At 46.7% G+C, this 12484-nt stretch overlaps 1 long non-coding RNA gene across 1 annotated transcript; it reads right to left on the reverse strand.

The window, feature by feature from the left end:
• Nucleotides 1–4334: 4334 nt before the first annotated feature.
• On the reverse strand, nucleotides 4335–6411 carry LOC129603342 (uncharacterized). Its single transcript, XR_008693122.1, has 3 exons — nucleotides 6272–6411; nucleotides 5585–5715; nucleotides 4335–4858 (listed from the first exon to the last, which is right to left on the reverse strand). It is a non-coding gene; the product is annotated as an uncharacterized LOC129603342 (long non-coding RNA).
• Between the last annotated feature and the right edge of the window lie 6073 nt (nucleotides 6412–12484).

The raw sequence follows: 12484 nt of genomic DNA on the forward strand, positions 1-12484 counted from the left end.
GCATGTATGAGGACAACACCTAGAAACCATTAGTCAATTTGGGTTCATACTCCAGTGCAACTACTGTAGTTGTAGCCTCTCAGCTTGATATGAAAAATGTTTTGATGAAAGAAATTGTGCTGGGAATTTATATTTTGACGTCTGATAGATTAATCCAAAGTTAAATTATTGTTGGTTGGAGCCCAGATGAAAACGATGCTGTTATCATTATGTGAATATTATCATAAAGGTTACAGAATCATGCACTGATAACTAAGGTATTTAAAGAATAGGATTAAATTAAGACATTAATATCTGGTGCGATGTCTGTGGTTACACACATAATAATAATCAAAATGTATCTATAGGGGCCTTATAGATTTCCTGCTGTGGCATCCAGGTAACAGTAGTAGTTAGACTATGGTGAAAATTAAAATGTGGAATAAAGCGCAGGAGTTGGTCTGTCAGCAGGACTGAGCCTGGAGACAGTGATGATACAGTGAGGTCACTGGAGGGCCGTGCGTAAAGGAAGGTCACACATGTTCAGTTCCCCGGGGAGTCGTGGTGGACGAGACGAGACGGGAGCGGTGGCTGCGTTTCAGACGCAGGGCCCGGGCGCCACACGGATGAGCTCATGAAATGCTATGCTGTCCGCCTAGCCGGGGGTGGGGCGCGGAGGGCGAGGGGAGAGGGCACCCCTGCCATCAATCACACAGGATGGTGCTGCGACCCGCTGCTCCCAGATCAGCCTGGCAGGCGGGAGGGACACGGGCCCAAGGCCACATTAAAGGCGCTGAGTCCCCCCCCCCTCCTCAGCAAGAAAGGGTGGCACTGGAGTCAAAGGAGAGGGGCCGGGGGGGGGGGGGGGGGGGGGGGTAACAACCAAGGAGGTGGTGCCACGTAACTGGAGAGGTGTAGTGGAGCGTGGAGACAAAGTGAGGAGTGGAGACGGGGGGGACATGAGAGGGACAGTGGCCTGTGAAACCCGAAGACCGCGGAGAGACAGACGGTGTCGGAACCCCGGCTTACGGCGCGAAGCTCAGTTCACGAACTCATCACCTCGCTCACGCGTCGCGCGTCTCTTAAATGGGCCCCCGCTCGCTCGGAACCGGGAGCCCGTTAGGCCTCCGGTGTTCCGGGCAGGAGCGGGATTTGGCAGCAGGCGCGGGGTGTGGGTGAGGTGGTCTGCCTGCACTCAGGATCATGCTAAGGGGAGCTGGTGTTGATGGACAAACACCAGTCTCACCCGGTCCCAGTCAAAGTCTATCAACGGGGAGGATCCTTACAGCATAGAAAATGAACGCTTATATTACTATTACATGGAAGCCTTACCTCAAAAAGCTAACTTATCTGATATAATAAGTAAACAGATCTCATAAATGATTATAGTCTAGGTCGTTTCAAGCGTTAGGACATTATATCTTGTTCATGTTTTAGATAATAACAGCACTTTGTAAAACGAAACCAGGGTTTCAATACTTTTATTTCCATGCTGCCACGAGCGTTTAGGACCACATTTCTAATAATTGTCACCAAACCAGGGGGACGGAGGAGGGGGCCGGTAAAAAACAATGGCTACTGTGTGGGTTTGTAATAAGAGGCAGCTGTGCGTGGCCACGTGGGGCTCTGCACTGACAGCGTGTTCCTGGAGAGTCTGGAGAAGGTAGGAGAGCGAGCATTACATTAGTTATCTGTAGACGAAGGGTACAGTTGTCCCACTTCAGCTAAAACTACACAAAGCAGAGATTATTACAATAGAAGAGACTGAAAAGTCCTTTATACCGGATGGAGCGGCTGGAGCTGCTCCAGGAAGCGACAGGTCACAATCACAGCGGCAGCATTAATACTGGAAAGCAGGGTTCACGGCGCTAAACCTGAAGAATTTGCCCGTCCTCTGCTTAAATAATTGAACCACGCAGAAACCCGCTCCTCTTCTTCTTCTTCTCTTATCCGCGTGCAAACATGCGAAACCGCGTGTAGGTATGAAAGAGAGAAGTCAAAAAAGAAACATTCCTGTCCAAGCAATCAGTGTAAGCAGTACATCATGTTTATTAACAGTACTAAATCAGTCCGGCCTGCGAAGGGGAGCTGCAGTGCTCATGGGGAGCCTCCAGAACCAGAACAACTGCGCCTGGGCAACCACACCATCGCGCATGTGGAATATGTCATAGTTGGAGTCGATTTTCTGTATTCCCTCATTTTTGTATTTTGTTCTGCCTCCGTCTCTTGTCATTTAAAGAATTCCAGTGGCCAGTGGAGGCAAAGACCCCCCCCCCCCTCCCCCCTCCACACACACACACACACACACACACACACACACACACACACACACACACACACACACACACACACACACACACACACACACACACACACACACATTGTGGATGAAGTAGTGGCTAAACGTTCTCGCCTGCACCGTGTTTTTCTCCTTGGCTTCTCCCTGGCCCTGCACCGTGGACCTCCGGGGGCCCCCGCCTGTCTGTGTGGGCCCAGGCGACCAGGGCCGGAGCGGTAAATTCACACGCATGCCCCCTTTCGCCCCACGCCTCCCGCAGCTCCACAGCTCCGCTGGAAGCCGCTTTATGCAATTACCGCTGAGACAAAATGCCACCTCCTTCAGCCACATGCTGCAGATGAGCTGCTTTTCCTAAACCTGCTAGCCGCCGTTAGCAACATGAGCTCATACGCAGTGGCTGTGCTGGTGTCAGCGCAGACACAATCTTTCCGTCAAATCTAAAGTTAAAATAATTCTATGCTTTGAATGTGATCTTTGGGTGTATTACACCTTCATTACACATGAAGAATGCCTCTGAAGCTCTTTACTAAAGGAGGCCACACGTCGTGACTAGGAGATCTATAGCTGAAGATTAGACACACTCTTTCTACGCTAAAGGTGAGCGACTGCTCTTGTCTGGCTGTCCTCTGTATTACTGTGCACCTGTTGACAGTAATGTTTCCATTTTAGCTCTGACGATTTCTCCGTCGTGCTGTTGCTTCGGGTTCGGACTCCTCTTGGTGCTTCTGCGTCGTAGCGTAGCTTCACGCGAGGATAGCGCTACTTCGGGGCTAAGTAACAATGGGGCCTTCTGTGTGAAACGGTGCAATTTGGCCCCGCAAAGCATGCACTAGCGTTTACAAGGGATAGCTGGGGGGAAGTTAAAGGTGAAGGGAGATGAGGCGAGGCGTCGGGCCGCTTGTAAGGCCTCCGGGCTGAGGCGATGCTGAGTGCTCCTCACCCGGGCAAGGGTTCACGCTGATCATCTGGGCCAATCTGTTCCAGACGTTGTAAATGACACATTATTAGATCCAGACCTGACAAGGGCTTTGTGTATATTACATTACCAGACACCAGGCTCACTTAAGCTTCATTACCTCCACCCCTCCGCCCCACGAAGGTGGAGAAAAAGGACAGCAAGGGGAGAGGAGAAAGGGCAACGCGAGTCTCACCCCGGGCCGTGTCCAGAGGTGGCTCTTTTTATCCGGGTCGGGACGATCCTCCGCTGTCACACAGCCCTGCTTCTCCTCCTCGCTTCCTTTTCTTTCTCCTCGCCACTTCCTGCGATGGGAACCTGTTAAATATAACAACACAAGAACACCCAAGTCGGTCCGCCCCGCAGGGACTTTAGAGGAGATATTAGAAACACACCAGAGAGGTCACCCCACCCTTCTCCCTTCCCACAATGATGGAACCAAACCACATGGGCCGGTCTGACAGTTACAAACTACTGTAGTATAACTGGGAACGATCTTGTTGGAGATCGAATCTATACATTAGTTGGTGAAAATGAACACACAAACTGTCCTTTAATCCCTTAAACTGAATAAAACTCATGTTGGCTGCTGCATGTTACAGTGGGAGGTTTTCTGCGGCTTGGATGCCTTCGGGGGTAAGATGTGCCATAGGCAGTTGGTGGATTTGGCTGAACCTCCTAGTATTTGCATGATATATGCAGGGATACCCACACCGCTAATTTACGGCAGGGACCACTTGCTTAAGTTTCCATTTGTCACTTCTCAGACTACAGACAGGTGTGTGTCTGTCTGTGGACGGGTCTGTGTGTGCGTATCCATAAGTGCTCAGGTATACATTCCTCAGTGCGGTCTGCAGGTTTCAGATTCCTTATATAACGCGTGGGCTGCAGTGATTTACAGGGCTACACAATGGCACACAGACAGCCGCGCCCTCTTGACCTCCACCCATAGAGACACTAATCGCATAACAAATGGATCTATTTTCCGAGCGGCGGGGACCGGGGCGACGGCGGGCTCCTCCGTGGCATCACCTGCCCGGGGAACGAGGGGCAGGTGGAGATTCGGCGCAAGTCGTGCCGAGCGCGTGCCCGCCTCCTGGATTGATCACTGCAGTCTGCGCTCAGAGGCGTCGCTCAAGATATATGTGCCACAGGGATTAATGTTACAGTAAGGGAGCCACAGCTGTAGCTCCCTCGGTAGCCAGAGCGAGGTCGGGAAACCGCATTATGTACGGTCTGCCATTTGTAACATGAAATAATAACAGCTGCACCACATAGAACCTTGAAATGGATGACGCTTCTATTTTACAGTACTGATTTTTTTTTTTTGCCTGTATCACCTGGGTGTTTCATGTTATAACTGAGCGGTCATATAAAATATATACAGTGAAGGACAGAGGATTCAGACACAGGAGGGAGTCATACGGCATGGAGCGTCTTTCAGCACTGAAAAATACTTTGGAGCGTATTTATCAACATCAGGTCGATACTTGGTCATTCGTCACTTTCCGCGTGACATCACATCTCTGTTTTCTTCCTTCCATCAGTCGTCGCTCTGCTCGTTGTTTGTTTAAACTCTGTTCATTACAACCCACTGACTGTACGGGTCACTCTGATGCCAAAAGCTGTGAACACACAATAGTGGGTTTGCATGTTTCCGCTCACAGTTGAAGAAAGACGTTCGACAGAATCGTTTCTTACAACTTTTTAAAAACAATTTCCTTCAGTGTAACTAATGCATTTAGGTTATAATTATGGGCTAATTAAGGAACGAGATCAATATTAAAAACAATATTAAAAAACAATCGGGACAATGCCTTAAATGTGTTTCTTATTTCATCAAACGGCCGTGTTTGGATGTAATGGTAAGCTAACACTACAAGTAAAAATATGTGTGTTATTGTGCCCTTCACACTGTGTGTGTGTGTGTGTGTGTGTGTGTGTGTGTGTGTGTGTGTGTGTGTGTGTGTGTATTTGTGTGTGTATGTGTGTGTGTGTGTGTGTGTGTGTTTGTTCGTTTGTGTGTGTGTCATTGTCCGTGTGTGTCCGTGTGTGTGTGTGTGTGTGTGTGTGTGTGTGTGTGTTTGTTCGTTTGTGTGTGTGTGTGTCTATGTTCGTGTGTGTGTGTGTGTGTGTGTGTTTGTTCGTTTGTGTGTGTGTGTGTCTATGTTCGTGTGTGTGTGTGTGTGTGTGTGTGTGTGTGTGTGTGTGTGTGTGTGTGTGTGTGTGGAGGGGGGGTTAGACGGTCATGGAAGGCAGCTCAAGCTACACTGTTCCAGCTCATTAGCCGTGATTAATCGTCATGTGAGCTTTCCCATGGTCCCCTTTGCCTGGCTGGAGACGGCGCTCACCTTGGAGGGCACCGTCAGTCCAGCCCGCTCCACCACCACTGTTAACACTCCGCCACATGCAGGAATGACTTGTATACTTTAAGCCTTGCTCGTCTCCAGCGTTTCTGTCTTTGCTTACGTTTGCACCACCTCTGTGAACATGAAGGAATGTTGATGTTTTGCTTTTCTTTTTCACTTTTAACGGTTCACTGCCACAGAAATATCAGTGTTTGCTGAAAGTATTTAACAATGAGGTTTGAAATATTCATGCAGATAATAAGGTCAATTTAGGGATAAGAAGATAAAATGTGTTAAATTTTCAAAGTATATTGAGAACATTATTAATTTGTAAAAATCAAGTAATGACTTTAAAGTTTCAATTTAATTATGATTTTTACAAAACAAAAATTTTTATAAAACTAAGACAAATATGTTTATAAAAGTGAAATATAAAATTTTATTTTAAAACCACTAGCATTTGTATTGTTGGTTTTTATAGCCATGAAACATAAACATGCCACATATCTCTACAGTAATTGCATTAAAAGGCTGTTAATACCTACTGTACTGTAATAGATCTAGAGCTGATGAAAAATAACATCACTTAACTTCCATCAAGATTTTAAAAATATACTCTGTGTTAAACAAAAACGTTTAGGGTTCACAGTGAATGTAATGTGATGTTTAGATGTGGTGAACCCACTGTACCTGATGCTCTGTTTCTTCATCATGATGCTCCACCCTCACAAAAAGAAATCCACGTTTGCTCACACACAAATATACATCCATGTAGGTGTCCTCAATTAAGACATAATAAGTTCAGTGAAGTCTTTGTTTTTTTTCACTTATTGAGGAAATATGCTCTTTAATCCAGAGACACAAGAACCATCTGTGTAAACTCTGCCCACGGAGGATGTTACAGGGACTAAGATGAGGCTGCAGTGATTGGCTGAAGCTCCAAAAAGGTCTCATCTGCATCTTTTAATTTCACCTCGTCTCGACTAAACACTATCATGTGTTTCAGATTTAAAGGGAGGTGATCTTCAGTAATGGGTCGAAAAGCAGGTAAAGGCAACAGGGAAAACAAATCTAAAAATATTAAAATCATTTTTCAAATAAACACTCTTTGGGAGTATTACAACGAAAACATTCCACCGTTTAAAAAACACTTTACTGAAGGCATGTATTTAAAAGCAATACGTCCTCACAGCCAAATAAAGATCTGCGTTTGAGCTGGAAGCTGTTGTTGACCACACATGTCCACGATGAGCACATGCTGAACCTTGTTTCACTTTTGTTTAAATCCACTGTTCCAAGATAATTCAGACACAAATATGCTTAAAGCTTCAGAGGTTTCTTAATTTCCTGTGTGGGCCACACACAACTAGGCAGATCTTTTGGCTTCAGACTGCACACTGAAACTAAGACACAGAGTCTGTGTCATTATTTTTGCTGTTAAAATAGATTCCAGTCAGAAGCTTTGTCTCCCACTCATGAAAAGTAATACTGAATGGATTAGTTTGATACGTGATGAATCAAATTTTGAGCAGGATAAGCAAAATATAATTTTTGCTGATTTAAAAACGTTAACAAGGTAATTTTAGTATTCAGTCCAAATTCTTTTTCACTGATCATTTAAATCCTTACAGTTCGTTCACTGCATCCACGTCTCCTCTGAGCCCTCGGCGCCGCGCCGGGGTCGGTCCTACTAAAGCCATGTCGCTGGATGGACCCGCTGGCCCAATAAATGCACGGAACGTGCTGAGGGGAGAAAATCAGAGCAGCAGGGGAGAAGCCAAGAGCCTGGAATTAAACACGGTCACCTGATCCACGGCAGCAGAACAGCAGCCAGCGAAACAGAGCGCTCATTGTGTGTGGCAGACACCACTAAGATGGGCTCCTTGTCGCTGCCCTCCCACATCCACACGTACTGTCCTTCTGCAGCATAAGAGACATGATGAGGCGTCTACTGTACATGTGCTGCAACTGAGAGAGCCACGCACACAACTAGCCGGCCCAGTCGTCTACACATACGCAACAGCAACAGCAGCTAGTGAATAATTCAGAGGTGGAAAGGCATGATTGATGCGGGACGTTTCATTTCCACACCTCTCAAAAGCTCCCTTTTAGCCGTGGCACCAAGCAGGCCGGGCGCTCTTCAGTTCAAAGCCTGGCGTGGATCTGGCCCGCGAAGCTGGCTGTTTGGGACAAGAGCGGCTTTATTCTGCGGCAGGCCTGCTCCCGCGCTCGGGATTCCACACCTGTGTTTTTGCTCCTTACCCAATAATTAAGAGCTGCGTGCTATTTTGAGCTCGGAGCACAAAGTGCTCACTCATGACAAGTTCTGGGGTGAAGATCTTGGCTCCCGGTTTGATGTGGCTGGAAAAGCTGAAGGCGCGTGGATTAATGTGGCAGCGTGCAGATATACTAGAGCGTGTGACTTTACAACACAAACATGATGAAAATACTTTTTGGATTGTTGCATTATTTGACACTTTTCAATTAATATCACAGTCATGCATGGGGGGAAATGTGTTCTTGTAGCGTCTAAACGTAGAAAAGAAAAACCTTTTAAAAAAAAAAGTGCATTTGTAGCATGTGACAGTATAAAGCGACGTCTGTGTCGTCAATTAAAGCTTAAGCACATGGTTCCAGGGTGAATGCCCTTATTATATAACGTCCCCACTCAGTATGTGCTTTGCCAATGCATATTAGTAACAGATAAAACCAGGGAAATAATAAAAGTCATGGACGGTTTTAAGAAGCTGACTGTGATGGGATAGAAGCGAGTGTGAGCCAGGAAAAGCCTTAGTGAGCTCAGTCAGTTTAGCAGCGGGTCAGTCCGAGTGCAAAGAGAACATGGAGTCAAAACAAACCCACTTTGGCTGCTGATAGGACAGTGCACTCACTTTTTCCTATCATACCCTTTATTTCATAGTCTGACGAACTAGGTGGTCGTGAAAAAATCACCCCTGACGTGAATTTCGTGAAAATGCCCCCATTTTCTTGCCATGTGAATTTTTCGCGTCACATTAGAATCACAGCAGCTCTGTGCGTCTAGTTCATTATTATATTAAGAAGGAATGAGAAATGTCAGGTAACTTTGCCATGGAAAAAAAAAAGGTCCGGTTACCGGCCGCGGGAATCCAAATAGGACCCTTTTTATGTTCCCTGCCTGGCCAAGCCGGCTGATTAATTTATGACTAAGAGACAGGAATTTTGACAAATCATTCAGCTCGGCAAACAGCTGTGGCAAAGTTCAGCAATTAGGCTCCTATGTAAAGACAGTCTACTCCTCTGCTCCGGGTCTGCTGGATTTATGTGTGCTCTCGAGCTATTGGCCAGGTTCAAAGCCCTGCGCTGGGGAGCTGGAGGCTGACACATGGGGAATTTTGCAAATATGGTGGAACACACACACTTTGCTGTAAATCTGACCAGAGGATAGTGGTCTTTGGGGGGGGGGGGGGGGGGGGGGGGGGTTGGTCAGCGAGGGGAGAGAGGCGGAGTGTTGAGTGAAGGCATAGCTAAATAATCAACCCAAGATGGGGGTCAGCTCTTCTTAAGTGAAGTGTGATATTAAAGAAGCAGAAGCGAGGGGAATAAAGCAGGACGACAGTGATTTTTCATAGCCTGCTCGTCTACAAGGGCTTCCAAACGTCTTGAAAAGCACAAGCTCCTCCTGCAGCTAACGTTAAATTTTGACTTCCAGGCAGCCAAGCCTAAACCCTCTGTCAATATTTAGCTTTCTTTTAATGGGGCTATTTTATGCTACTGTCTGACCACGATGGCCAATGAGTAGCCGCTCGCTCAGTGTCATGTCCAGTGTACCTGCGAGTATCATCAGGTAAACCATTACAGCGTTGCCCCCGTGCAAGACATAGAATATCAGGACTTCCACCTCGTTCGGTTTCCACATATGCTAAAGCGCTTTCTGCTATGATAAATTCGGATTCAGATTAGCGGCTATAAATCCTGTGGTGAGACTTTCAAACAGTGTAATTTATTGGATTTTACACAAGAAAAATAGTTGATGTCACGGTTGCTTACGATAGAAGACAAATTATTTAAATATCCATTCATATCTTTGCTGATCTTTAACAATTGTGTGTGATCATTTCTGTAAATCCAACGTCCCAAATACCCGTCCGCTTTTGAATATATTGTGATTTAGAGGTGGAGTAAGTGCTGTTATACTTTCCCACAGCACACCAAAGTGAGGAATATCGAGCACTTGGCGTGGTGCTGATGTTTTTGGCTCGAGAAACACACTTTACTTTTAGCGCCGGATAAAAAGTTCCATCACCACCACCTGCCTACGTTCCCTGATCCTTACACCGTGTCTCTACAATCACTGGCCACTTTATTAGGCACACCTGTAAAGTACACGTCAATCCAGCACAGGAGCTCTGCCCTCAATCCTTCGGAAGGCGTATCTCATTGCAGCTGGTGCGTTGGTAAAGAATCGCTAATGCCGCCTGTGTGTAAGCCGCCGCTGTCCGCATCCATCCCCGCTGCTCCTTTTGACCCACAATGAATCATTTACTCAGGAAGCACCTCATAGCTCCTCAGGAAGTAGCTCCCACCTTATTCATTCAGTCACACATAACAGGACAATCCGCTCCCTAGCGGTTGCTGTTAGCAGTAGCGCAGAGATGAACTGAACCCGAATCACAGACTAAGCAATGAAACACGGGTTCATTTTTAGCTGCTAATTGGCCGTTAATGTAAAATAAGGTGCATGTGTATATGAAAAGCAATTGCTAATGAATCCCTGGTAAGGCCACGATCGATGGCTTCAGAGTGACGCCACACATGTGTGTCCCACGCTTTAGCTGCAGAACATACACTAATGTCTGCAACCACGAGTCAGGGGAGTCAGCGTCAGTCATTTAGCTGTCAGGGATCGAAGCGGAATGGATGAGAAATGAAGTGCTGAGGCTGGCCTGACCTTGTGCATGATTGCTGCCTAAATAGCTGGAAGTAAAATTGGGCATTTTACACCCTGGCAGGTGCCCAAGACACAATTTGTCCCAGTTGAGTCGGCCCATGTTGCCGCCTAGCGTGCCACGCCAAATACCAGTTTCCTGGGAACACTCATAGCCCACTTTGTATAGAACTGTGAGAAAACATACAGTTTGTCTCAAAGTTATATCAGCTTTCAGCCCACGTTCTAATTGATTAGCTGCTGAGGGCTCTTCTCCGGTACAGTGTCTGAATATATAGGAGTAGTTTATTCATTCTGTATGAATTTTACGCACTGAAACAAAATCGAGTGCATCTGAAAATCTACTTAAGTAAAATTTATCACACATGCTTACGCTCAACGGCTGGAGTATACAAACTGTTTGTTCACTTGCAGTAAATTTAGGTAGTTTTACAACCTGAGTATTAAGTGAGACAGTATGAGGCATTTCTGCTCTCTTTCCTTTCCTGAAAGGTTGCACTTCACCGGCGCTGAGCACTTTCGCATGCTGGCACGGTAAGAACGGCGTCCTAATGGCGCCCGCTGTGCGTAATGACACCGGCCAACGGTTCCGGGGCCCAGATGGAGAGGTCCAAGGCAGAGTTCACGGGGTGACGGGGGACGCCGCCTTCTTTTCGCCGAGGCTAGCTTGTCCGCTGCAGGCTCCACCTCATTTGTTATGTGCTGTACGATGTGGATAATACATTACACACACAAGGTGTCAGGAGGTGCCAGGGGAGGAAAAGCTGGACGTTGAATGGCAGACTGTAAGAGAAGAATGCATTCATGGCGTTCAAGATGTCGATTTTGGGCTACAGTACTTTAGCTACATTCCCAGTCTTTACACCAAGTAAAACTAACCTGCTGATTATCTTTAACTAAATACTGGTATTATGTTAACTAGTCATCTAATGCTAATCTTATCTTTAATAAGTTTACAAATTTTTAGCAACCCCTATCAGTTCTATTTTAACGGTGTAATTTGCTCTGTCCTACTCTCCGTGATCCTCCATGGTCAACCATTAACATCTCATCGCCGCAGGCTTTTAAGGCCGCTACTGTAACGGATCCCATAGGTCAACCCTACCCCGGTTATTGTGTTAGTTTGCGAAACTAATCCAGAGGTGCACCTCGTCAGCATTTGCCTCAGATTGGTGGGCTTAAGACTGTGAGCAGAGATCACTTATAATGGAACCCTATCCGTAGCTGTCTGTTTGAGGAGTCTGGAACAAATCGATCAGAGGGGAGCATCTGTGAAAGAGATGTTGGGAGCAGCAGCCATGGCGGCGCTGGAGCCAGGAGGGCTACTGTCTGATGCCCCGGTTCTGGCATCACGGCCCGGCAGAGCCGCTTCACACGCCGGTCCAGCTGACTTTGACGGGAGCCGTGACACGTTAGGGCTGTCGCCGCCTCTGTCTGTAATTTCTTCTTTTCAATCTTCAATCCCACGTCTACGTTTTTGCATATTTCATATCGGTTTCTGTGTTAAGTCCTTCCCCTCTGAACTCAATCCCCAGTCTGGCCCTTTACTTGAGCCCCTCAGCTGCTGGTCTGCTCTCACACTAACCCCCTTGTTTATATCGGGACGCAATTAAGTCGAAGCCAAGTAGAGGAGTCCCAGAGAGAGAGGCAAGAGTGCAAACCCGTGAGTCAGATTTCAGCGTCTACGCTCGCACACTCCTCCCTTTCCTTTTTCACTCGTTTTCTCCGTCCCCTCCCTCCTTCCTGCTTTGCATTTCACTACTTTTCTGCTTTGAACATGCAAAAATGTATTTATTTTTCTTTCTAAGACATTGCTGAGCTGATTGCACCAAACTCAGGTCTGCTTGGATTCATTTTTGATTGCAAATGCTTCACTGAGGGAATGGTTCTCATAGACAGACAGACAGTAGCCTGCTAAAGTGGTGCTAAAGCTAAAGAGGAGCTAAAGTTGGATAAAGCTCAAGTGGTCAGTGCAA

This window comes from Betta splendens, chromosome 17, assembly GCF_900634795.4.
Source record: "Betta splendens chromosome 17, fBetSpl5.4, whole genome shotgun sequence".
Lineage (NCBI taxonomy): Eukaryota > Metazoa > Chordata > Actinopteri > Anabantiformes > Osphronemidae > Betta > Betta splendens.